The following is a 27,345-nucleotide window of genomic DNA, read 5'->3' on the forward strand; positions in this document are numbered from 1 at the left end:
GCTGTCTCTGATCCCTCTTGGACTGTATTCTCTGCCCCTTTCTAACTCAGCTGTCTCTGATCCCTCATTGACTGCGCTCTGCCCCGTTCTAGCTCAGCTGTCTCTGATCCCACTCGGACTGTATTCTCTGTCCCGTTCTACCTCAGCCTCTCTGATCCCTCTCAGACTGTTCTCTGTCCCTTTCTGCCTCAGCTGTCTCTGATCCCCTCAGGCGGCCCACGGCCCCCTTCTAGCTGAGCTCTCCCTCTGGCCCCTCATAGAGTGTCCTCTGCCCCCTTCTTCCTCAGCTGTCTCTGACCCCTTCCTGGTTCCCTGGCCCCTCATCAGCTCCATCCTGCTGTGCGCTTGGTTCTTCCCTTAGCGCCCCTTCGCTCTCTCATCCCGCTCCATCTGTCCCGTGCCTCCTATCTCCAGGATCACGTTCTCTGCCCCAGTTCTGCCGCCGTAACCCGCCCGCCAGTCCCCTGTCTGCCTTGATCCTTCTGTCCTCTGCCTGCTCCTTCTATGATCAGCGCCTCCTGCCTGCTTCCTCCGGAGGGTTCTCTTCTCCCGGGTCCGCTGCTTCCTCCTATACCCCTCACCCTCCCCTTCCCGGTGCCTCTCCTCCCCTGTGTAGTTTTGGAGGCGAGCCCTGCCTCCTTCCACACATCACTGCCTCGGCCACTCACTTTCTGATGGTGCACGACGGGAAATGCTTTGAATACTTACGACATGGCCGCTCACAGTGATTGCCAAGGCTGACAGCAGTAGCCCTCTCCCGCAGACGCCCCCTCCCAAAACAAACAAAAACACGCAAACAATGAGCCGGCTCTGAACGGTCCTGCCGGCAGCAGCCCCCGGCAGACTCGGCGTGCCCCCCATGGCCAGGGGGGCGGCAGGAGGCTTGACTTTCATTTTCTCCCCCGAATCCTCCTGACTGACTTGTGTCGTCCATGAGAACCGCTGCCGGGCTCTGCACGAGGAGCGCCGGCTCTGGGAGCAGGAGGGACACTGCCGAGGTAATGGGGGTGCTGCTACCTGTTGTGCCGTGTTTGTTTGGTGTTGTCCTGCTCCTCTCCCCTGCGCCCGTCGCTGTGCGTCTGTGTGTGTGCTCCGCCGCCTGGGTCCCTCGGAAGAACTCTCCTTGTGGTTCAGCGCTGCCCACGCGGTGCCTCGCCGGGTCGTGCCTTTCGGGTGGCTCTCGGTGCCCTGCTGCCTCCACGCGTCCCTACGAGCTTAGGGAGGCTTCACCTCACTCTGCTGGGTGTGTAAGTCTCTAACCCGTGCACAGAGCACCCATGTGCTTGCTGTGTGTGCCAGTCAGTTTCAGGGGTACCCACTGCTGCGAGGGCACACAGACCTGCAGCCAACGAGCGGGCACGGGGGAGAAAAGAGAGAGAGTGCTCGAGAGAGAGAGAGACGAGACCCAGCAGCCAGAAAGGTAGTAATGACCCATTCACACCGTTAGGGAAAATACAAGAAGAAGGAAAATTTCCACGAATTGTATCGTCGGTTTACAATTACATTTAGCAATATGTGATCAAGTGAAAAAAAAGTTTGTAAAATTCCAATACGCTTGCCTAAAATGAAAAACGTACTCTAATTACTGATAGTTATCTTAGATATGGTGATTTCTAATGCGGATTTGTTTTAAATATCATATATATTATTAATATGCTAATCGCAATAAGCGAAAGTGAAAGTTCAAGGAAAAGGGAAATTTGCTTTTGGGCGTAGGGGTACTCTCTTGAATGGTACGTGGTCTTCCCCCAAATCGCGGAACTATGTTTCCTTGAAAGTTTATGACACATCTCATAAATACAGCATGTTTTGGAAGTGGAGAAAACAGTCTTTGTTGGAATTCTCAAGATGGCCACCGGAGGGCGCGCGAGCGAAGATTTGCGAGCTCCAGTGCCATCCTTATCTCTCGAGGCAGAGCTTTGAAATAAAGTTGTTCTGCAAACTTTGAAAGTGACCCCGCATCTCTGATTTGTGGCGATAAACTATGCGTGCTTAGAGCGACTCTTGCCGAGACCCAGGACTGGGGATCCCGCGGCGGCCGGGTGGGAGTCGGCTCTTGGTACGGGCTCTTCCGGGGATCCCTGCGTGCTGTCTTTGCCTGCGGGGGTCAGGCCGGCTGACCTCATAAGAATGCACGAGCCATAAATTCAAAGAAATCCCAAGGCAGCCGGGGCTGAGCCACAAGGAGACAATACCTAACCTGGACAAAACGGGCGTTCCGCCTGCTGGCCGAGCGCGAGCCGGGGACACTCACCAACTAAAGAAAAGTAAGTTCGAACTTTACTTTCATTTAAGAACTGTATTTTTTTTTTTTATATCCCATGTCCTGAATGCCGAACCTATCTATACACTATATGTGTCCTGATATCTATTAGTGGAGTTCATGTTAAACAAATAAATAATTCCATTGCCTTCCAAATATACTTTCACGTCACGAGCAACCTATTTCTAATTTAAAAGATACACATTGTTTGACCGAGACCTGGAATGGGAATTAAAGCGGAGTACGTGTTTACTGGTGCACAGCAGCGCAGGACATACTTGGCTAATCGTTTAATGCCTGTGTAAATCGTGTTTACACTTGTGGCATTTTCCCCAGTTTATGATGACGCCGGGTACCCGTGGGAAAGGAGGCGGGTGTCGTAATTTATTAATACGAATCTAGCTCGCGTTCTCACTTTTGGGCTTTTTAAAAAATATTGCTTTGTAGGTGCGTGTGTTTGTCTGCGGGTCTCGCGCGTGGCTGAAGTCACCGGAGATGGGCAGTGGTGTGGTGTGTGTAGTGAGGGGGGGTGGGGGCACTGCCGTCGCACTGCCACAGGCGCATGCATATTTAGAATGCAGATGCCAGGGGCAGTGCACCCTCCCGCAGCGAGAGAGAGAGAATTCTCTACCCCAGGGTCACGTTAGAACTGAACTTACTTTCACTAATAAAGTGCCCTGGTGCAGTGCAAGACTTAAAGTTGCGCTATAAAAGAGCAACACCTTCATTAGAATATTCATGACAATTAAAATGGCAGTAGAGTAAAAGTTGTTATTTTTGTATTTTTTTTCTGGTGCCGCTCTCTGAGACGAACGTCTAAGTAGCGTTATTTGCAGGATTTTATAAACAAAAGGCATGCCACCATGCGCTCCACGCTCACCTTTTTAAAATTGTTTCGTATTCTATAAAAGTCTGCACTTTAGTTGTACTTGTCCAGAGCTGTGGAGACGGTGCCCGAGCGACAGGTGGCCCAGTGACGCGGGGCTCTTCTTCTTACCCATCGATCCGAGCGGTTTGGATTTCTTCGATCGGCTTTGTTTCCGGGGCCCAGAAGGACAGAGACCCGGGGTCAGCGGTGCACAGGGGCCGGGCAGACAAGGACTGTTGTGTCTGGGTGGGAGCACAGTCGGCCTGTGGCCGGGAGATTACCCCCCTGTGCAGGGTGTGGCCTCCGTCGACACTGGGCCCTCGGAAGAGCGGTCCTGTGCCGGGCCGATAAGGACAGCTCCAGGCGCCCCGTGCCGAGCCCCCGGAGTGCGGTGCCACCGCCGGTTCCTGTTGGAAGAGCCCACTCCGTGCTGGGGCAGCTTCTGTCGGTGAATATCTGCTCCAGTATCGATCTCGCGCGTTATTAACGGGCGTGCCCCGCACTAAGGCGCTATGGACTCGTGGCACTGAGGCATGCTGCGCTGTGTCTCACTCCTCAAACTGCCATGGCTCGAGCAGACCAGTCTGTAACGAAAACGTCCCAGTGCACGGCGGTCCTGGTATATAGCACAGCTTCAAATTGCATACATGAATTTAAAAAAAAATCAATACACTTATCGAGTGACCTAATTGCCCCCCCTCACCCCCACATTTAGGAAATTAATTTCGACATCTTGTCAGAAATATTTATTTTTAAATATTATATAAGTGTTAATACATTCAAATAAACACTGCATGCAATGGCAGCATATGCGTCTGTATCATTTTCTTTCTTTGTGTCTGTGTGTGGGGAACTATCTGTGTATTCATGTTATGTGAATAATTTTATATATCTATATTTGTTTACACAGAAATGATGTATGCGCGCTGTACACATGCACGTGTCGCTGTTAAATGGATAGGCAGGCAGATGGACAACTCGGTTATCCACACGTGTACACACAAACACACACAGACCCTTACATAAATATACACATAGCTCATAAATGTACAGTCACGCAGGTATACCACTACCACGGTTTCTAGCGATGTCCCTATTTTTGTTTTAGCCCTTTCTCAGTGTCAATGACATTATTGATGAGAGATATATTTTTAATATAACCCCAGGCACAGTCTCCAAGCAATGTGACAACATATGCTTCTATAGCCCACCCTCTGAGCTGTCAGAATCGTCCCCTTCTTGGCATGTGTAGCGCGCTGGCCATTCTCGCACCTCAGCGAACGCACGCACGCACGCGCGACGCACACACGCACGCGGCCACACGTTCGAACCGTCTGACGTTATATTCAGAATAACGTCGATTATAAAGGATGCTTTCCAAGAAAGTGATTAGCCGGCCGCCGTGGGCGCGCGGGCCTGGCACCTGGCGGGGCGGCCCCGCGCGCAGCCCGCACCCGGCACGGCCCATAACTTTGTTTCTTATAATACATTCTTGTGCTAACGGAGCGAGGCTGCTGGTAAAACAATCCCCCGGCCGGGCCTGTGTTGCGAGAGCTGATCCCCTAATGGCATTTTGTTTTGAACAGTTGCTGTAGTCGAAGTTCCCTCATAAGGTAAGGTGGCACTGGGTCTGCGGGGGGCCCAAATGCCACATTTATAATTAGACTGCCAATTCAGCACATTGTATCCACGGCTAAACAGGGCCCTGCCGCTGCGCCGGACTTCTCAATAGGCCGCATTCAGGGCCAGCCAACTCACCGACTCCATTCCTGGAGTCACTTTTAGAGCAGGGGGGAGGGGAGACAATGTAGCCTGCTCCTCGTCTGCCCGTCTTTCCAGTGCAGCGCCAGGGGCACGCACAGCACGCTTCCTTCCTCAGCCATTGTGCGTGAAGAGCGCTCACAAGAACGTACGTCTGCCCACTGCCCTGCCTCCCCACCTGCGCCCTTACCTACATGCTGAGAGGCAGACATGGCGCCCATGGCTTGGTGTTGCTCTGCACCTGTCTCTGCTGCTGAGGGGCGAACTGGCCTGCCCGGTGGACAGTGTATCTGAGCGCCTGGTGGGCAGGACAGGGCAGTGCTAATGACTCATTCCCAGCCCAAAGTACTATCAGGGCAGCCCTTTGTGCACAATCTGCATTGGGGTTGAAAATATTGCTGCTTTCTGTGGATTCCGGCGTTCCGCACACGGGAAAAGGGCACACAGGGAGAGTTTATGAAAATACTTTTACTTTGCTTTTAAAAGTAGTCTGGCTCCTTCGTGTTGAGCCTATGGCAAGAGAATTAAGCATACAATACTATCCGCCCCCCCCCCCCCCCAACCTGCTGTTCCCTCCCTTCACTGGCCTAAGAAACAGAGGCAGCACGGTGCCTAGAAATGTTCGATGCGCACCCTCTTCACCACATGTCCCCCTTACCTCTGCACATGTCCCCTTGATAGCACACACAGAAGGCCCGAGCGCGCTTTACCCGAGGCTGAGGCCTGTGCTTGTCACCTCCTCAAGGAGCGGGAGCTGAATCCATTGACGTAGCTAAAGCGAGGAAGGAAATTACCGACCCCCCACACCCCCATCCCCCAGCTGCTGTTTGAATAGTAAAAGACAGCATTTCTCAGGGTTGAGTGGGCTATTCAGCCCTCTGGGCTCCGGCGCAACTGCACCTGCTGCACCCCTGGCTGAATGTCTCCAATGCAGCGGCGTGATCGGACGGATGGATTCTTGCGGAAGTCTCGAGACGCCTCTCACTGGATGGGTCTTGCCCACATACGCCATTTACAGTATATGTTGGGGCCAGGGGTGATCTTTAGAGAAGAGGGGGCAAAGACTAGAGGCGGTGCTGGCACCCCTGGGAGGGGACAGCACCACGTGAATATACAAATATGCAAGAGTTTATCCAAAACTTAGTTTCAGCTCTGATTTACATCCACACCAGTGTTTCCCCCCTCCTGCTAGTAAGAATGACACGTTTCACATTGTTGTAAGTTCTGGGAGTAATGTGAAGTGTGCAGACAACAGACCTCCGTACCCCGAGGAGTGAACTGCTAAACCCGAGGAAGAGGGGCCACGCACGGCTCTCTCTGGCTTTTCCCAGACACATTTCAGAGGGGCCTTGTTAGTGTGTTACTGCCCTGGTAAACGATGCCATGCGTGCCTGATAATGAGTCACTTGCATTACTGCCATAGCAAATACTGTAGTTGCCCGCTTCATACCCAGTTACCTACCTGCATTACTGCCAAGACAAACGCTGGACCGCTGGCATGTCTGCGTGATCATTGCGTGCATGTTTTACATGGCATCCTGTATGATTAGCAGCATGTTACATGAATTGCTGCTGCAGTAAATGCTGCATGCATGCCTGGTAGCGCAGTACCTGCTTCAGTGCTGCAGTGAATGCTGCATTCATGTCTGGTAGTGCAGTATCTGCTTCAGTGCTGCAGTAAATTCTGCCATGCATGCCTGGTAGTGCAATACCCGCTTCAGTTCTGTAGTGAATGCTGCATTCATGCCTGGTAGTGCAGTATCTGCTTCACTGCTGCAGTAAATTCTGCCATGCCTGCCTGTAGTGCACTACCTGCTTCAGTGCTGCAGTAAATGTTGCCATGCATGCCTGTCAGTGCAGTACCTGCTTCAGTGCTGCAGTAAATGCTGCCATGCCTGCCTGTAGTACACCTCCTGCTTCAGTGCTATAGTGAATGCCGCATGCATGCCTGGTAGGGCAGTACTCGCTTCAGTGCTGCAGTAAAATCTGTCATGCATGTCTGGTAGTGCAGTACCCACTTGAGTGCTGTAATAAATGCTGCCATGCATGCCTGGTAGTGCAGTACCCGCTTCAGTGCTGTAATAAATGCTGCCATGCATACCTGTCAGTGCAGTATCTGCTTCAGTGCTGCAATAAATGCTGCCACGCCTGCCTGGTAGCTCAGTACCTGCTTCAGTGCTGCAGTAAATGGCATGTTTCATCATGGGTGGGTCCCCACTCCTTGCTAGGTAAATCCCACCTTGCTGGATTCAATCGTTCTTAAGGGTTTTTACATTAGTGCAAGCTGGATTATTGCAGGGACCCTGATGAATAGCAAACATATTTCGATGGATACCAAAGGGTTAATATATTGTAGGGTACCCCATGTATGATTATAAAGATGTGTATCGGGTATCGGATGAGGTTCAATGGGTCATCCATCCGATTACTGCAAGTCATCAGTGATTTCCCCAGAATCTTTAGGATTTCTATAGGTTCTCTAAAAGCCATCTTAAAAAGGGTGGGTATAACCAGGTTGAATACCTTTCTCTCTCTTCATTGTAGTTTTATTATTCTGTAATAAATGCTCCCATACATGCCTGGTAGTGCAGTACCGGCTTCAGTGCTGCAGTGCACTCTGCCATGCATGCCTGGTAGTGCAGCACCTCCCCCAGTGCCGTAGTAAATGCCTCCATGCATGCATGGTACTGCAGTACCTCTTTCAGTGCTGTAGTAAATGCTTCCATGCATGCCTGGTAATACTGGAGTGCAGGCTTGGCAAGGTATTACCTGTGTTACTGTTGCAGTGAATGTTTGCAGGCATATCTCATGCTTTATCTGCATTACTGCCACGGCAAATACTGGCATGCATGCACCATAGAGCGTTCCCCGAATTACTACTCTCGCAAACGTTTGCACGTTTACTTTATAAGGCATTGCATAGATCGCTGCTGGTAAATTCTGGCGTGAATATATAAATCTGGATATAGTCTGCTGTGCACATCATAGGTAAGCGCCCGGGGCAGGTATTTGCCCGACGTGGAACAGAGAAGGACACATATGTTCGCCTCAGAGCGCGTTTAAGGAACAACTGCTCCGAGACTGGCGCTAATGTCTGCCTTTTTACCGGGGATGCAGGTCAGGGGAGCCGCCACGCAATCTCAGGCCGATTGACTCGAAGAGATTTTGTGGTTTCCTGTCGAAAACAGGCCTCCCCAGCCATACAATGCGTGCCTGTGAGCGCGAGGCGCGCGCCAGCGTGGGGCGCGCGGTGACGCAGAGGGAGAATGGGGAGAGCGGCACTGAGGCGCAGAGGGGGTGCAGTGGGGAGACAGGTGGGAGAGACAGACTGAGGGGAAAAGGGTAATCAGCAAGAATAGGGGGCACTGAGAAGCGGGTGGGATAGAGGAGGAGAGTAGGGTAGTAGCGGAGAGGGACAGGCTAAGGGGCAAAAGGCTAACAGCGAGAACTGGGGGGCCCTGCTCGGCGATAAATGTCGTGACATTTCACACTTTTACACAGTGTCACTTAATGGCATAATCTACATTGTATTTTTATATTTTTATATTTGGCGCGTTTTTATGACATTGCTTTCTGTAAAAGATTTTAGATAATCATACAATAAAGATTTGTTTAACTTACTGAGAGGCAGGAGAGGGGCAGAGTGAGGGTAGGGGAGAGAGAAACAGGGGAAAGGGGGAATAGGGGCACCGAGAAGGAGTGAACATTGGACATGGTCCCTGAGGGGATACCGATGAAGATTAGGGGCGAGGACAAGCTCATGAGCAACAGGAGAAAAGGGGGAGAATGGGGGCACTGAGAGGCAGGGGGAGAATTGGTGGTCACGGAGGGGTAGAGAGGGTACAAGGGCAGAAAACAGGAAATAACACATTATAAGGGGAGGTGTTCCTCAGTGGAGGGGAAGGGAGGGGCACATTGTAAGGGATACAGAGAGGGGCATGAAAGCCTCCATCTTGTAAGGGGTAGCGTGTGGTGAGAAGGAGGGGTAACCTATGAAGGACAGAGGATGCAATAGAGGAGGTGGGAAGCGGACACAACGGGTAGAGTAGAGCAATGAGAGAGGTAACATTGTAATGACAGAGTAACAGAATGAGGAGAAGGAAGCCAGCATTGGAAGGTGTAGAGCAAGGGAGGTGAGAGCGGGTGCACTGTATGGGGTAGATTACGGGGGGCAGGGGTTACCGAGTTGGAACAGGGGACCGCGGGGTGGGGGTGTTTGGGGGAGGGATAGAACGTCACACCATGTAGAGTGCAAGAAGGGGGATGGGAGACAAAGGGGACATTGGGGCAAATAGAAAAGAAGAGGGTGAAAAGAGTAAGATGGATCGCCCATTGAGCTAAAGAGGAATGAGGCGGCATGTGGTGGGGAGCAGGCTCAGTAGAGCAGCTCTTGAGGAGGGGGAGAGGGGAAGGAAGGGCTTGGACAGGGAATGGACAGGTGAGGTTAGTAGAAGTGATGGAGGGACAGGAAAGCAGGAGGGTGGAAAAAGCAGATCTCCACCAGCCCAGTGAAGGAAGTCCAGGAGAGCACCAGTGAGATCAGTAGAGGGGAGGGAGCGGCGCAGCGCTCTATCACGGCCAGGTCAGAGTCTTTCTACTCTTTCCATCCACTCTTGCTTCATCCCCACCCTGCCATGTCACCCCTGCTTCACTTACAGTGTGATACTGATGTTGGTGTGTTCCATGATAATGGGATTACCTCGTCTAGAGGTTTAGCCAGGGTATCCCGGATCAGTTTATCCCCGAGTAAAATGCGTGATCTTGGTTGAAAGAGTTTGTCATCCGAGGCTGATGAGGCGCATCTGCAGCCCGTGGATGTTTAAAAACACCAAATTTGAAAGGCCCTGGGACCAAAGTACCGAGATTGGCGATGCAGCCACTTGGCGAGTGTGCACCGGGCAGTGTCCGGGGTGAGCAGACGTGTGATTCCCCAGAGAGCGTGAAAGAGGAGCGACAGGCCACAAGAGCGTGAAAAACATAAGAGGGAAAGAGAGCGAGAGAGTGTGTGTGTGATAGAGAGAGATAGAAGGAGGGAATACGAGAGAGGGGTCTGAGGAGGAGAGACAGAGCTGGAGAGAGGGAAAGAGAAGAGACAGAGAGAAGTGGCAACTGAGGGAGAAATTCAAAGGGAAAGAGAGAGAGGGGGTAGTGGAGAAACAGAGTGGTGGAAGAGAGAGAGAGAGAGAGCCAACGAGAGAGGAAACAGAGAGGGAACAAAAGAAAGAGGTAGAGGGTGAGGGTGAGAAGGAGGGGGCGAGAAGAAAACGAGAGAGAGAAAGTGTGGAAGAAACAGAGTGAGTGCGATAGAGCTCGGAGGGCGTGGAGAGCGGCGTGTAACCTACGTTATGTTGTAAGCACCAATGCACTTAGTCAGGGCTCAGACTGGGCCCCCACCGCTAGGTGAAGAGCAGCATAGTGGGTACAGTGGCAAGGAGTGCCCCACCGCTTGCACCCCTGCCCACTGGTCTGCCTAAAGGTGACAGTCTGTCGGGCACCTTTGATAGTGCCACACGCACCATGTGCCACAGAGCCTCCCCCCTCCCTCGCCGGCACAACAATGCTTGTAATAATGTAGGTTTGTGGTGCGGCTGCAAGACAACCCCGCCCATAGAAAACAAAATCTGTGTCGCAGAGCTGAGTGTGCTTTGATATACACACAGACGCAAATGGACTCAAACCTCTTGCTATTTTTGTATATAAACATGGCAGTTTAACATGCTTGTGTTTTTGTGTGGGACAAGCGATGCAAAGGGGCTATAAATTAGCAAGATACATGTACTTTTGTTTGCATCTGTACTTATTACAATTTCCTGGGATAAGTAGCATCTATGCTGATCCACCATCGATATTTTTGTGAATGCACTTAGAAATACACGTTTGTGTTTATCCGCAGTGCATGCATTGCTCATTTAGGTAAAATGAACGTGGTTTCAGCTCTGTTAATAAATAAATTTCTTCTGAAAGCGAAATAGAGATTGTTATTGAAAGTTACAATGATAACTACATTTGTCAGTAGTAGTGTATTCAGATGAGTTGTATTTTTAATACTTCTAACATCAGATTTCATGGAGATACTGGGAAAGGCCTTATGTTTCTATACTTTCAGAAAAATAATAAACCTTTTTTTTAACTGAGCTAATTTCAAACATTTACTTTAAAATCACTTTCGATTGGCTTACTCAGAAATGTTACACATTCTCAAAAGCATTTGGGAAAGAGGGTTTGGGGTGCGGTGTGCATATCACCGATGAGAGAAAAAGTCCCTTTATTTAAAAAAACAAAACAAAATGAGATAGTAGGTGTAATCCAGGCCCCTTCGTTGTTCGCAGTGGCAGTGTTTCAGGGCGGCTGCTTTGCTTTGGCGCGTGAAAACCAGTGCTGTGTGTGTGAGTATGGGCATGCGGCCTTTCATCCATTGGCTAGTGTTGGTATTCTGCCCTTCCTACCCTCTCATCCTGCCTCAAACATGCTTCACAATCATTTGATGTGCATTGTACACATGTCCCACTCTCAGAAGACGAGAAAAGAGTGCCCTGGTGCTCTCTGTGCGTTATTGCTGCTCATTTCTCAATGGCATCCTTTTCTGAAGCTTTCCGCTCTTGATTGGATACGAATGGCGGACAATTGGCTTTGATGAAGACCCTCTGCATGGAGCTGCAATCACGTTTCTTGAAGAGCATCCAATGTGTCAGCTGATGTTTGGAAACGTGAAGCATTCCACAAGGCACATGTGTTTAAGGCTCTCATATCAGCCAGAGGCAGGTACTGGAGTTGATAAAACACCGGTAACCGGCTGCAGGAAGGCTCGCAGATGGGCGGTCCAGCAGGTACCAAGATAATAGAATCCCTCTGGAGCTCACATCCTTTATCTTGTACTGTTTGATAGATATAAGGTGGTGGGACTGTGGCGTGTGTCCTTAAAAACGTGCAAAGCCCCCTAGCTTGTCCCACCTCCTTTTTGGCTATTGTTGAAACCCAGAGACACGCGAGGAAGGTTCTTTCGTGAGGCTGTACCACGATATTCATCCACTTGGCACCTTTTTTCACAGCGTCTTCTGCACTCACACAAATATCCGGCTCATCAGGCACAGGGATAGCTCGAAGGTTGTTGAAGCATAATTCCCCATGAGGAGCCTCTTTCTACAATGAGCGAAAATTAGCCTGCATGCTGCTTGTGTGACTTTCAGTACATCTCATTCATCTGTCGAACAGGAGGGGAGCATCCTGCCTCTTAAAATGTTTATCAATCGCATAATACATTTATGAAATCCTTTTCCATGCCAAGCTCTGCTTGCGGTTTCTGCTGCCTAAAACGGGTTGTTTCCGGTGAGGATGTTCCTGTACTCTGGAACCTATTTCATGTTTGCATGATGGATGTTGTACAGTGCACCCAAATCTGGGACCTTTTTCATGTATGCATGCTGGATGTTGAACAATGCACCCAATTCTGAAACCTATTTCATTTATGCATTCTGGATGCTATGCAGTGCACCCAACTCCAGAACCTATTTCATGTATGCATGCTGGATGTTGTACAATGCACCCAGATCGGGAACCTATTTCATTTATGCATTCTGGATGCTATGCAAGGCACCCAACTCTGGAACCTATTTCATTTATGCATTCTGGATGCTATACAATGCACCCAACTCTGGAACCTATTTCATTTATGCTTGCTGGATGCTATGCAATGCACTCAACTCTGGAACCTATTTAATGTATGCATTTGGATGCTATGCAATGCACCCAACTCTGGAACTTGTTTCATGTATGCATGCTTGATGTTGAACAATGTGCCCAGATCTGGAACCTAGTTAATGTATGCATTTTGATGGTGAGCTATGCACCTGACTCTGGAACCTATTTCATGTATGCATGCTGGATGCTATGCAATGCACCCGACTCTGGAAACTATTTAATGTATTCATGATGTATGTTGAACAATGTGTCAGCTCTGGAATCTATATCATGTATGCATGCTGGATGCTATGCAATACACCAGACTCTGGAAAATATTTCATGTATACATGCTGTATGATGTACAATGCACAAAGATCTGGAACCTATTTAACATATGCATGTTAGATGTTGCACAATATCAGCTTTATTAGCACTACAAATGCATGTAATCCTCAAAAAGTTTGTGCAGACAACAATACTTTAGCGCACATGCCAGTGAGTCATTCCTTAACTACAGAGACGCTCAGCCATGCAATATTTTCATTCACGAGGTGGGGTAAGAGGATTGCTTAAGTTCTGTCATGCCAGTGGACCTATTTGTGAAAAGTATTCAATGTGGTGATCGCTTTAGCGCACCCAAAACCTCAATTATGCCTATGCATTTTATATCCAGGTAACATCAATGTGCAGAGAACAGAGGGTACCGCATTATTTGCATGCATCCATTAATAAGGCCTCAGTATGGGAGGGACATCTTTCCCTCTATTAGGACCATCACAATGAGGCCTTATCGAAAGTGATCAATATTTAGCAAATATTATGAAAATCGATCTATTAGGCACTGAGTGTGTTCTATAATCTCTTTGTTGTGTTCTCGCTATCCAGGACTACGCATTCAAAATGTCGTCTCACTGATACCATGGCGGTAATAGCCTGTTTTCTCTTACTCATTCGCCCATCCGCTAAATAATTCTTCATAATTCAGTCAATGATTCCATATACTAATGTTTGATCAATAAAGGAATTGTTTATTTAATCATTTAAAACTTGCTCTTCGAAAAATCATTCCGGGCTCTACACAAATTTTCCTTTTTCATGGAAATAATGACTCCATCTGCCTTTGCTAGAAGTAGCCACCCATCCAGTGTCCATCGTTCAATGGTGCCTGGTCTTTTTGCGATTCATAGGTTTTGGCACACAAGTGAAAAGTGACTTGCTTGTGCCCCTGCCCCATATCCCAGCTGCACAGTGTTAGCAGGTTGTTGAGAATCAGCTGATAGAGTGCACAGTTGTAGAACAACAGATGCCCAGTAAACTGCATCCAGATGCCAGCCTACTGCTCAGCTGTACAGGATGCACAGATGCAGAAGGAGAAGGTGCCACTTGGACTTCATAGGCAATGGGTGCTGGTTCATCAGAAGAACCACACCAGCATACTTCAGTCACCCACACACATCACTGTGCTACTGTTGTGTTTGAAAATGGGGTCAGGGAGTCTAAAGGAGCAGAAAATATGAGATCAGTTCCCCAGAAGTCCCAAACTGCCTAAAAGTATTGGTGAAAGAAGGTCTTTCACACTACTTATTATGTGACACAGTGTAACCCGTTCAGCAGGCGTAACAGTTACATGAGGTTACAATCTCACACTTATAATGGTGAATATGAACATAGCAACCGCTGCAGTGAGACCGCACTATCTGCGGTTTCACCAAGTGATCCTGCTCTGCAGGGGGGATGCTAGGACTGAACGTTTGTTGCTGTGCAAAAAAATCAACATTCAAAGCATTCCAGTCAGCAATTGATATAATGAAAGGCAAAGCCAAAGCCAAAGGAAAATAATCAGTCAAAATGAGAGAATGAAGCACACCAATCAATAAGGCATTTTGAAGAGGGTAGTGAAAAGCAACCCGAGTATTTAGACATGAAGAAGAGGCCAGTGCAAAGCTCCCCAGTCCACCAAACATCAAAAAAACTCCAGTACAAAGTAACCCGATGAGACCCAAATCAAGAAAAACGTCGTGCAAAGGACTTCAATCACTCACACATCAAGAAAGTGCTCTTGCAAATACATCAGTTCAGCCAGATATCAGGATAAATCTGGTGCAAAACACCTCAGGCAATCACATATCAAGAAAAAGTGTAGGCAAAACTATTAGTGCAAAGCATGCAAAGCAGTCACTCATTATGAAGAATCTAGTTCAAAGAAAACCAACCAGTCAGATATTGTAAAAAAGACAATACAGCGAGAAGCAACCTTAGCAGTCAAATGTGCAGAGCCTAGCACAGAGTAGCCCCATCAATCACAGAAAGGTAGAGACGCTTATTGAAACGTTTCATGCTAAGCACCCCCATCGTTAACATAAAAAGTCAAGTTTAGAGCTCAGCTTCCGAATCAGTCATTTAGTTGAAGTAGGGCAATGTGTGAGTGTGTGTTCTTGTTGGTGTTTGTAGTGTCATGCTGCATGTGTGATGAACGGATCTTTGAACAAAGCCAGGCGACCAGAGTATGTTGGTTGGTGGTGTTGAGTTGTCTCTGGGTAGTGATTCCTGTTTAGTTGTGGTGAGATGAATAGATGGGTCTTGAGCTTCTTTCTGAGAGGCAGGAGGGGTGGGGAACCTTTCTGATGTTAAGATCAAGTCAAAAAACAAAACACATTTTATCTATTTTTATCTATTTTACATTTTTGTTTCAGTCTTGTGATGGTTTGACTTTTGGTGTGGCACTCTGCCTGAGGTGGTTAATTTCTTGGTGAGGTATGCAGAGGTACCTGTTCTAACGGCCTCGTGTGTATTTTGTTTGGAGATTTATACAATATGTGGGAGCCTACAGTCCCTATATTGGGGTCTGCAGTCCTTCTATAAAAGACTGTTTCTAAATCCCTTTTTACAGTTGAGTTGTGACCTCTCTTGTCACCTGTGTAGCTTCTCAGCGGTAATGACTTACTACAGTTCAGTTGTGACATCGTAATACCTGAAGCCAGCACCAGCAACCGAGGTGAAAGGCATGTCACCGAGCAAAATTAAGCCTGCAGTTTAAACAATGGAAATGGGAACTGGCTTTTTTTTTATCATCTGTTGTTTTAATAAAAGAAACTGTGATCATCACAAAGAAGACTTTTTATGACAGGTTTATATATGTATTTTATTTTATCATATTTTATCACACATATGGTCCATTGAAGCGCTGAAGTGTTTTTTTGGTGGCCAGCATGTGACTCAGCGGTGCTTTGTGGAAGCTGTAAGTGTTGTAGCTGGTCTTACAAATACTCGGTGCTTAGAGGCGTGTCCGATTATATATCGTGGTAAAATGGAATTCTATCTTCATTGAATTCAATATAAGAGTGGTTGGCGTAGGATGGCAGTGCGTTTGTGAACCACTGGAACCTCTGGCGTGAGTGAGGTAGTAGGTGGTGAGGTATGCAAAATGGACTCCTAATTCCAGTACAAACTGAGGACTTCTAGACACTGTTGGCAAAATAATCGGTGCAGCCTGACCAACAAGTCAGAAGCACCATTCTGCAGGATAACCTGTGAAGACATATTTTGCATGTGATGGTTGTTCCTTTAAAACGCATTGAAAGGGCTCGTGCCACCATGAAATTACAGAGGCTAGTTTGGCGCGAGAGAAGAAAGTGACCTCGGAGCAAGTCGTTCCCAGGCACCCTTCTTTATTAGCTAAAGAAGGAAAATGCAGTGTTCACAGAGAACAAGTGGGTCGTGTAGCAGTAGTTCTGTGGGCACCCCTCATGAACGGATGGCTGACCCAGGGTGATAGTTTTGGGTTGACTGTTTTTAAAGGGAAGCACCTCCGCCTGCAATGAAGTACATTTCTCAACACAACTGCACAAACCGAGTAAGTGGGCCATGATTTCCGCCAGAATTCCGCAGCAGAGAGGTAAAAATGTAAGATTTTTCGCCCGTATTACCCATTCTTTTTATAGTGATTCTTTGCCTTGCAAGATGCACTTCTAAGCACTACGGTCAGGTGTGGAGATTGGATTGGGGTTTATTTTTTATGCATCAGATAAAGATTGCTGTGCACGAGGATCTGTAAGCCGAGATCACAGGGCATTTCCATATCAAAGTCCCCATATCTGAGGCTGCATGGTAATTAAGACACAGTAGCTTTGGATTCGGTGCGCCAACTTTAAGATGAGCATTGTCAGGCCTTTGTGTGCCTGAAGGCAGCGCCTTCTCACGTGCTCCATAACAGCATCTTATGGGCGTTTGTGTGAACATATGCATTTTCACAACACACTCAGGGGAGTTCGGAAGGAGTCATTTACACAATTAATTCAAAACATTAACATGATTGGTATCACCATAATCCAAGTACTGTAATCAGCAAATACCTAGAGCAAATATTATCTGAGAATCAGATGTCCTGAGGGGCACTTAGTTTGAAACTCACGCTGTAATCAAAGGTTATGTATTATGTAACATTTTTTAAACTCTGAAGTTTTTTCAATATTAAATCGGCAATATTTAAGGGTCATGATAACTGCACATCTACCAAAAAGACACACTGATATATATTTCAAAGTTCCTGTGTTCGTGGACTTAGTGAGTGGGGATCCACTCAGCCATATGACAATCCATAGAAATGATTCTTATGTCTTTTATTATAGAGAGGAATTGTAATATGCAGTGTTGTGACTGTAGTGGACATTGTGTCGGGGAAAAGAATGCAATGAAAAAAACTTTTTTCCATATAGCCAGTCCATCAATCTCAAAATACTGGGAATGGTGGTGGCGTGGCATTGTCACCATCGAATGACCTTGATTCCTTACACTTGGCCATTCAAAGCAAAACTCAGACCTGCAGAGTGGGAGTGACCCAGAGGGAGGAGGTGGCAAAGTAATGCACCATGGCCATGAGCACACCTTCTGTTGTGTGTCCTGTTGTATGCAGCAATGACATGATTTCACAAGTAATGTTTGATGCATGGTGCATTTTGCTGATCTCTGTGCGGTTTGTGGGAGGTTATGGGGCCATGAAGTGACTGATGTCACAGTTGGGTTTTTAGTCCAACTAGACACCATCAAACAAGGGGGCATTCTGCAACTCTCATTGGTGGTGATTATTAATGATACATTCCTGGGCAAGAGGACGTTTTTCCTCTTACTGGACAAAGCCTCAAATGTTAGTCACAGATATATTAAGTTCAGAAAGTACATTAGATGGATTAACATTTGGTGACGTATATGATTGGGAAGGCAAAAATGGTGCATCGCTTAATTGATTACGTTCATCCTTATTCCGCCACGCCAATAAGCAAACTCACTAAAGAGCTTTTCAGATTTTGAGCATATCAGAACGCAGAGGAAAACTCATTTCAAATATTGCATTTGTGGTGATCATGCTCTCTATTGTTTCTTTCGCTTCTAATTTTTATAAAAATCAAGTAAGAATGTCAAAAAAAACAATTTACAAGTGTTATTGCCATAGAGTGAACAATGCCTCTGGGCAGGCTCTGCCATAAATACATATGATATCATTCAACAAGGAACTTTGGGCTGAAGCCCATCCTATGCCCGAGTGCTCGAGTACAATTGTGTGATTTTCCTCTACCTTAAGGACCATTGTGCCAAAGTACAGTGCTTAACAAATTGAATTATTTAGTCGCACAAGGATTACAACACGTAAATATTGTTAGATACAAACAATACATAATATGAAGGACCCCAAAGATTCCTAAAACAATGGAGGTTGGTGGCAGTAAGCCAGGCCAGAAATAAGTGACAAAACAGTTTAAGGCACCGTTACGGGACTGTGCCTAATATGAAAGACATAAAAAATATAAAATGCCATTGATGGGGTTAGGTGTTAAAAGAAGAATTTCAAGGAACGAAAATGCACACAATTGACCGACTTCACCACAAGTCTAAAATGTTTTTAGAGGTAAATAGTGTAAATAAAAGAAGAAAAACAATCACTGTCAAAACCAGCAGGTCTCGCTTTGCCAATACTGTGCAGGCAATCCTATTGGCTTTGCTAATGCTAGATGCTTTTAAAATGCACTGGCATTGGTAAAGCCAGTAGCGGCCCCTGGCCATGTTAAAAGTATAGAAATATTGTCTTCTGTACTTTTAAGATGGCCACCAGTGGAATAATGCAACCTGGCAACAAATAGTCATGGCCCGCTCAAAAGTATAGAAAATATTGTTTTCAATACTTATAAGATTACTTCTGTTCTATAGGATGCAACGTGTTGAGTCAGTCCACATTGCTTCACTCAATGTGGTGGTCATCTAAATTAATCACAAAACTGATTTTTCTAAGCATTATTAATGTAGCTATTCTGCAACACTTCCTTTAAAAACCAAAAACCAACAACCGATTGGGCAGCGTTTGAGACTCTCATAGTGGTAATCTCCCTTTTTTTGGAATATGAAATTTAAACCTCCACCCCCCACTCCTAACCTCCCGTAGGCTCTTGTTGGGACGAAATATACAATTCTTCTGTTGAGGGGTCTTAATATAGCTCTCAAGTATTCCAGATGTGAAATTTGGAGAATTGAAAAGAAAATGATTGCAACTCCATCTGAACCAAGGTTTCTTTCCTGCTGACATATTATTAGACACAACACTTCATTAGTTCTCAACTCCTCATCGAACGATTCCGAAAACCTTGGGAAATCCAAAGGCACCGGAATCATTTAGACTTAGCAAAATCATCCCGATGACAATTGTTTGCTGACCTGCTGATAAAAGCAGGGTAGATGATATAGGTCAGCCTCATAGTCAAATGTAGTCTTCCTCTTTGCGTAAGAATGTCTTCAAATCTCTTTTGTGCACATTTTTCACAGCCACCACATTGACCGCTCTCTGATAATCTTGGGTGATGCGCATGGAAGAGTTCAACCCTCTTTTGCTCCTCATCTGTTTATAATTTCCTGTTACCTTTCTGGCATTATTCGCACATTGCTTAAAGTCCACGTTCAAGCGCCCACCGTCTTCTAGAGTTATCGACTCTCGCTGTCTCCTGCCTCTTAAATCTGCGGTCAAACCTTTTGTCCAGGCCTGAGTCACCACTTTAAGTGCATCCCTCCAACCACAATTCAAGCCACCCCCTATTTCATGTATGTCATCGTGATCCCTGCATAACAGTTTTATGAGACTCAGATAAGTATTATGGCATCCTACCGAAGTAGATGTGTACTTGGAGAGTCTTGTTAGTAAAGAGGCCTTTGAAATAAAGGAGTGCCATTTTTACAGGGTATCTTTCTCTCATTCCACAAGCAGTGATGGTGATTGGGAACACACTGGAAGCAGTCGGCTCTGTTAGGGATGTACCTACACACCATATTCAATTATGTATGTTCCAGATAATTATGTGGAAAACAAATCAGATAGCCGGTACTAATTGAAATATCTGTGAACCCCGAAAAATAACTCAAAATAGATTTATACATATTTGACAAATAGAGTTGCATCTCATACATACTGTTGGTTCACTTCTTACATAACATAAGGCATAACATAAAAATGTCATACATTCCCATATAAAGCCGAGGGATTACCATTACATGGTCATAATTGTTTTTTCAAAGCAGCCACTGGGGAAATTTCATTAAACTGGGCAAATCTTACAAAATTGGTACCTACAGTTGTGCAAAGCAGGCTGTGTACTCTTCCCACACAACAGGGCGATTACTTCTAGACTAGATGCCCAAAGCAGGCTTCGACCCCTTTGTGTAAACCCCCCCCCAAAAAGCACCTTTAGCCCCCTCGTCTCCTGTTGCGTGGGCCTGTTCCGTGCGCAACAACGGTGACCTGGGCCAATATGCTAGCAAGGAAAATGCACCCTATATTCTTTTTCATAGGGAGACTGCCAAAACTGGGGTCAAGTGCCCACTCACAGAGGATGGGGTGGGGAGCTCCTCTGCTGTGAAATAGAGAGTAGAGAACAAAAGAAGAAACACACCTTCTCACCAAGGTGCCTACTACCTGAAAGAAATGTAAATGTGTGCAATCGTTAATCACCAAATATAAAGGCTGCTTTGGAGCCAGTGTGGCTTTTAATTAATGGTGTCACTCAGCTTCATGGTAACAAATATTTATTCTTTTTGAAAGATAATATATGTGTCCGTTAAAAGTCGTGCACCCTTTGAATGGGCACATATAAAAATATTTACACTAGATATAGTCTGAATGTTTATCTTGTGTATTTTTAAAGCACTTGATTTTTCTTAAGCAGTATTTTGCAGCAGGCTGTTTTATATAGAGTAATACCGTTTTAAGACAATGACATTCACAGTGCTTTTTGTCTACAAACTGGGAACTTGTAGCACTAGGAACAAGTCACTATTCCTCACTACACCAGTCAGGATTTAATTATGTGACTCTCTGGTCACACACAAAGATATCTCCAGTCCTCATGTCAATATGGATATTGATGCGTTTACCGATAACAATGAACTATTGCCCTTATTATTAGAATTGCCCATTCTAAACCCCATATCTACCTTGAATGAATGAAATGTCATTTGTAAAGCGCAATGGCTACCGGGAGGCCTCCCAGCGCTGCGAACGAGTACAGTATGCAAGTATGTAGTCAGGCAGGCCCTGTGACCTAGGCCCGGGATTACTGGTTGATGGGTCACAGGTGGGAGGGTGAATAGCTGGCAGGCAAACACTCAGGCAGGAAACTCTTGATCAGTTCCACAGATAGATGCAGCGACATTACAATGGTCATGGGAGATTCATCTAATAGAGCACGCATGGCGGGTGGGGGTACTAGCTCCTAAAAACACCATAAAGTCATATGCCACATGCGTTAGGAACACATGGCCAATCAAGGCCTAGCACAGGTTGTGATAAGCCGCTACCCATGCCGGACATCTGGACATATTCACTACTGGCCACACTGTGTCCAGGCAGTTCAAAGCCCACCTGTAGTAACCATTGACCATTCATTTATGACCCTAAATCAGGAACCAATATTCCTCACATATATGGTATGCCAGAAAACATTATTTCTTGTTGTATATAAAGAGACCTCATACTGGATGTAAATTGAGGCAGTTCTCAGTCCTAGTGCCTGTAACTGTTCTCCCAGCTGAACTGTTTAATTAAACAAACAGTTCCTGTGTTGTCAAACTCCTCTTGTCTTTTTAAGGGAATGTGATTCGAGCAAACAATCGCATTAGCCATCTGGGGTTTCGTAAGGTTAAAGAGTTTATTTCCCTTTGATTAGTTTAACTTGCATTTATTTTTCATTTGAGGTGTGTGAATGTTTTTATATGCAGTTACCCGAAGGTGAACAAAAAAACAATAAAATGCCAATTATTTTCTTCGTTTAAGCCATCGTTGACCCTGACTTCAAACTTACTGACACTTCCCCATCACACTCAGTAATACTGCTCTCACACTATTTCTATGGGCTTTACTTGTGTGCTGCATGTAAATGAAGACAAACTATAAACGAGCCTTTGGCACTTCCAGGCTATCTTCATTTAAATATAATTGCAGACCTATTTGCCCCCCCCCCCCTGGGAACACATCCATGGCCCCCCAGGGGGGACACGCCGCACACTTTGAAGACCTCTGTTCTAGATACTGAGAAGTGTCCACTAGAAAGGAGACAGCGACGGCTACCTCGTTTGACACAGAACTCTGACCTGAGACCCAGTGGCGGCTCCTCGAGGGAGTGCTGCGTGGCGTTTGGTCTGGCGGGGAAGGGGCAGGGTGGGGGGTAGTAAACTCCGGAATACGGCTGAACTGAGTTGAGTAAATAAATAAATAAATAAAGGAATTACATTGTGCGCTGCATTGCCGATTTGGCGTTGCAGCGCGCGCAATGTAATTAGTTGTATTTATTTATTTATTCACTCAACTCAGTTCGGCCGTATTCCGGAGTTTACTACCCCCCATCCTGCCCCTCCCCCGCCTCACCGCCCCGCAGCACTCCCTCGAGGAGCCGCCACTGCCGAAGCCCCAGGAAAGAAGTGTTTGGTCTCTAGCAGCCAGAGGTAGATAATCCTCATTTACATTTGTGTGATGAGATATGTGTACAAATATATATAAACATTTCTACTCATCAGTTGGTCAAATTAAATAATTTCTCAAAATACAGAGCCCAGTTCTTGTGTATTCCTAATCCTTCAAGGACTAGCTTCTCTTCTCGGAAACAGGTGCTTGCCCTCTGACACTGTTTAAACGTCAATTCTTTTACTCGGCTTGAAACTTGCAGTCAAAGTCTTAGGGGCATAAATATGTTTGTAAAAAGGCGTCAAACCACCAAAGACGGTCAATTCGAATAGGTCGTCCGGCTGGTGTTTTCTTTTTGAACTCTACAGGAGATAACCTTGGCAGACATGGTTTTCCACTTGAAAGGTTTTTTCCACACTTCTTTCACTGTGGGCCGTTCGAGTTGGATCTATAATGCAAGCCCTTACTGCATTTGACTTTGCTTTACTTTTCGACTTCTGCAACTTTTTCTCTGTAGTACATTCTAAACATATTCCTCGAGAAAGTTCAAAAGCCGAGCCTTTCCAAATTATCCTTTTCTTGCTCGAACACTGTCAGATACCCTTTAGTGTAAAATTCCTATGCACGAATCTCGTCTGGCACATGCCAAGGTCGGCAGCTTGTTTTTAATCAGGATTTTATTGCCAAAGAATATTTCCTGTTGATGTTAAAACACAACCGGCCTGTGTTGTTGTTCGCCAGATATTAATATATTGATCAGAGAAATTCATTAAAGTGCAAAGGGTCCTTCTTTTCTCCTGGGATGTACCTCAATATGGGATCTTCTGCATGCAATGTATGGAGTGTGTGCAATGGCAGGTTTCTTCTACTTCACATAGAATACATGCAAACCATCGCTTCACTGGGCTGAATGAAGTGTCCTGTGCTTGGGTTTTGTGATGTTTTCACAGTGTGTTCTTGTTTGTACATTTTAGGATTTTCTGTGTCAAAGGGTGTTTTTGTGGTCTGTAAATAACCGTACTTCTAGTTTACACAAAATACCTCTGGCGTCTAAATCATTGTGAGCCTCTCATTATCATATTATGTGGATGTCATAGTCAGTGCTTTAAATGGAAATATAGAAGTACAGGTACTCACTATTCAGAGTACCTGCTTGCTCCTAAGAAGTGCCGGTACACTTCCATTAAATGCATTGCAGCAGTGCTGAGAAGTGCAGGTGCTCTCCCTTTCAAATTAAAGAAGTTGCAGGTTCTTGGTACCGGATAGTATCTGCCCTTTTACAGCACTCGTCAATGTGTTTTTTCTCAGATTGTAGATTTCTTCTATTTCCCTTGAGTGAAGAGCCCTGCAGATACATTGTCTCTGCCTCCATGGCTCAGCAGCACTTTATCTACAAAACATTATTATTGGAGGATTTACACCACCAAGACTGCAACATGCCAACCACATTGTATCAACAAGCATTGGCAATGTCAATAGGTCTGGCTTATGAATGCACTGTCAAGCCAGCTCTAAAAATCCATGTAGGTTAATAGCTTTCCTCTTCCCATCTGTGCTGCTGCCAGAGAAAAACACCATAAATTATCTAGTTGTCTGAGACATTTTAATAGCATTACAATGTCATGTGTGTGCCCCTGAAAGTTCAACCTCAGCCAGCTGTATAAATAAAGAAAATGATCATACAGGTCATACCCTTGTGAAGGGCAAGCACCTTTTTGAGGAAGCACACAACTTCTGCCCTGCCCAATCAAAACATGTACTGTTGGCTCCCAACATGTGGGCAGAACCAAAGCACCTCTCAAGTGATGCTAACATAATTGTCTGGTGACAGCTGCGCTGTCAAGCCAGACCATAAAAAGAGCTTCTGCCACTGAAGCTTATTTGCACTTTCCTCCAGGAAGGCCTCAGTGCCAGAGAAGTTAGGATGCAATGCCCATGTGTGTTTACAAGTTCATATTTAACCAATAGCTGCAGTGTATGAGAGTGCCTCTGTGGGAATAGCCACAAAATGCTACTACTGCTTGTGACTTTGCAAGCTTTCATATATTTAGGAATCTAAATGCAAACTTGCAACATAATGTGATAAGCAGTAGAACATGTTTCAAAGTCTTTGGTCAATCAAAGAAATGGCAACAAACACGTTTGGGCAGCCAGCAGCGGACTTTAAGTTTTGTGAACTCCTTCTAAATGTTGTTTAAGCTCTAGGTTGATCTTTTTTCAAACTTTGTTGTTTAAGATCTTCAATTTTGACTTAAGATCACTGTAGTACTCCACTTCTCATTTAAAATTACTTAATGGTGGCATTCACTGAAGCCAGTTTGTAGCCCTGATGCCTACCTATTTGAACCCCTGCAAATGTCTGAGCATCGTACTATGTGTCTCAGTGATATGTGATGCTTATAAATTGTTCTGATGTGCCACACAGCCAAGACGATGACTGTGCCTGGTCGAACAGTTCATTGTAGAAATATATGTTTAATGTAGCCCAGACCACCTATAATAAAAGTGTTTAGTTCATGATAAGGCAAACTTTGTTTAACCCGTCTGCCTGTCTACTCATAGGTAACCCTGTTGCCTGACTTATGAGCGCCTAGATAAAATAAGTCGGTGCTATACAAGAACAACCCCCCTCTAACTATATATGTATATGCATTGTATTAGACAATTGCAGTGGAGGTGTGTTGAAGATAACAGACCTTCTACTGTCTCCATGAAGGGTGGAATGCAAGTAGCATGAGTCAAAAGGCCTGTTTTACACATTTACTCAGGGTCAGATTCATTATTTGTGCCTCCGCTGAAGGTTTAGTGAAGCTGTGCGCACACTGAAATAGAGTGCAGCTTAGAGTTGGGCTGTAACACCCAACTCGAGTCAGGTTTTATACATGAGTGTAATATGCGCACATACTAGCAGATATTTTCAATGTTCCACGAAGACCAGGGCAGTATCAATCAATCAATCAATCAATCAATCAATCAATCAATCAAACAGCATTTGTAAAGCACAACACTGTCACCCCTAGGGGTATCAGGGTGCTGTGTCTGCGTCGAATAGCCAGGTCTTGAGTCTCTTTCTGAAGTCTGCCAGCGAGAAGGCTGTACGGAGCTGGAGGGGGAGGTTGTTTCAGGTCTTGACAGCGAAGTAGGAGAGGGAGCGGCCACTGCTGCAAATGTGACAGATGCGGTGGGTGAGTGAGGAGTCAAGCAGGTGTCTAGAGGGTTGGTGGAAGTTCAGTAAGGTTGCCAACTAATGCCCTGCTTGCATTTTGTGAATTTTGGATAAAGAGCACCAGTAAGCCAGATGCCTTCCTGTGTCCAGAGGCATAATAGAAGCCCCTGCAGGCCCTGCGGTGCATGGGGCCCCCACAGTCCAAGGGGCCCCATTCAAACTGAGGCCTAATAAACCTGTAAGATAGGAGAGTCTCAGAGGCCCCCTCCTTATATTCTGAATGGGGTGGGAGGGGACTCATTTTGTGTAACCCTAGTGCCTCCGTGCATGTGCACAGCAGTGACCAGTCTGACAAGAGTGCATAGTTGTGCATAGATATATGTCTAATTCTGCTATTTGAATTAAAGCAGATTTAGGCACTTGTGAAGGTCACAGTCACAGTTGTGTGAGCTGTGCCTGAGCACCTGCAATTCTTTTGAAATTGCCTCCAAATAAAAAACAAGCATTTACAATGCAATGGGTCTTGCATTTACGAGAATTTCGTAAATTCGACACCTATTGCATTACAAATGCTAGTTTGTAAAAATGCCCATGCGGCACTTTAACTTTAATGTCAGCCATGCCCCTTTCTTTAGATGACCCGTGTCTAAAGAAAGGGGCGTGATCTGCCACTAAAGTAAAAGCATGGTATGGGGAGCTTTTACAAAAAAAGCATTTGTTTTTCAAGTTGACAAACAAATGCTTTTTTTGTAAAAGTGCCCCATGCCCTGCTTTCACTTTAAAGGCAGCCGCACCCCTTTCCTTAGACTCTGCTCCGTTAAGGAAATGGGTGCGGCTGCCATTAAGGTGTAAGTTCGGCATGGGGCACTTTCAAAAATAATTAAATGAATAGTAAAAAAAATAAACATGCGCCCTCGTTTGGCGCAGCAAATAGAGCGTTGAGAGAGAGTGTGTCCTGCCTGCATCATCAGGCATGTGAAAACCACGAAATAGTGCTTGGAGGATGTAATTAAAGCATACAGCGCAACAACACATGTAAAAGGGGGGTGTCCGTATGGGGGGGTTACAAAATGAAACAAGGTGGTACTAAGGAGGGGCTAGTAAGCCTATTGACCAATTAAAAGCCACAGTTTCCAAAGGACAATGACACAAGCCAATGAAAAATATGGGCGGAGAGTGGGCGGATCTCCAAGTCCATATCCGAATACAGCATGTCTTGCAGTGCATGCGCTGCCCAGGCTCGACCTAAAAAAATAGAAAATCCAGCTCACAGACCCTCATTTTCTTTAACAACACAAAAGGACATTGATGTGAAAACAAAGGCAAAAACACATTGGCCCACGATTACATGTTTGTCGTGATGGCGCGAGACCCTGCCAATTATTTTTTTATCGGAAGTGATAAGTATTTATTAGATGTGGTAATACCTGACATATTCATAATTACAACCATGTCTCAAACTGGGATTCGCACGACTGGTGTAATTTAACAAAGCACTCGTAATAAAGACCATTATGTTCTATCCAATGGTAAATTGCCACCAGCAACAAAAGGGTCATTTTCTTAAAACAAGGTTCATCAGTCATGCATATTACATTTGAAAACCACACAAGACTGCCTACATTTAACCTGCAACAAATATTAAGATAAGTTGAGTCCACTGAACTGTTGGC

At 45.8% G+C, this 27,345-nt stretch overlaps 1 protein-coding gene across 12 annotated transcripts in view; it reads left to right on the forward strand.

Moving 5' to 3' along the window:
* The first annotated feature begins 666 nt into the window (after nt 1-666).
* The window catches only part of SOX6 (SRY-box transcription factor 6), a 783,111-nt gene continuing 756,432 nt past the window's right edge, over nt 667-27,345 (forward strand). For 7 of the 12 annotated variants that reach the window (XM_085648104.1, XM_085648094.1, XM_085648105.1 and 4 more), the window contains exon 1: nt 667-2,267. The gene's annotated coding sequence lies outside the window, so the exon portion shown is untranslated. The remainder of the gene's footprint in view (nt 2,268-27,345) is intronic. The other 5 variants (XM_085648095.1, XM_085648103.1, XM_085648106.1 and 2 more) reach the window with 5 other exon arrangements.

Source organism: Triturus cristatus, chromosome 3_2 (genome assembly GCF_964204655.1).
Source record: "Triturus cristatus chromosome 3_2, aTriCri1.1, whole genome shotgun sequence".
NCBI classification, from domain to species: domain Eukaryota; kingdom Metazoa; phylum Chordata; class Amphibia; order Caudata; family Salamandridae; genus Triturus; species Triturus cristatus.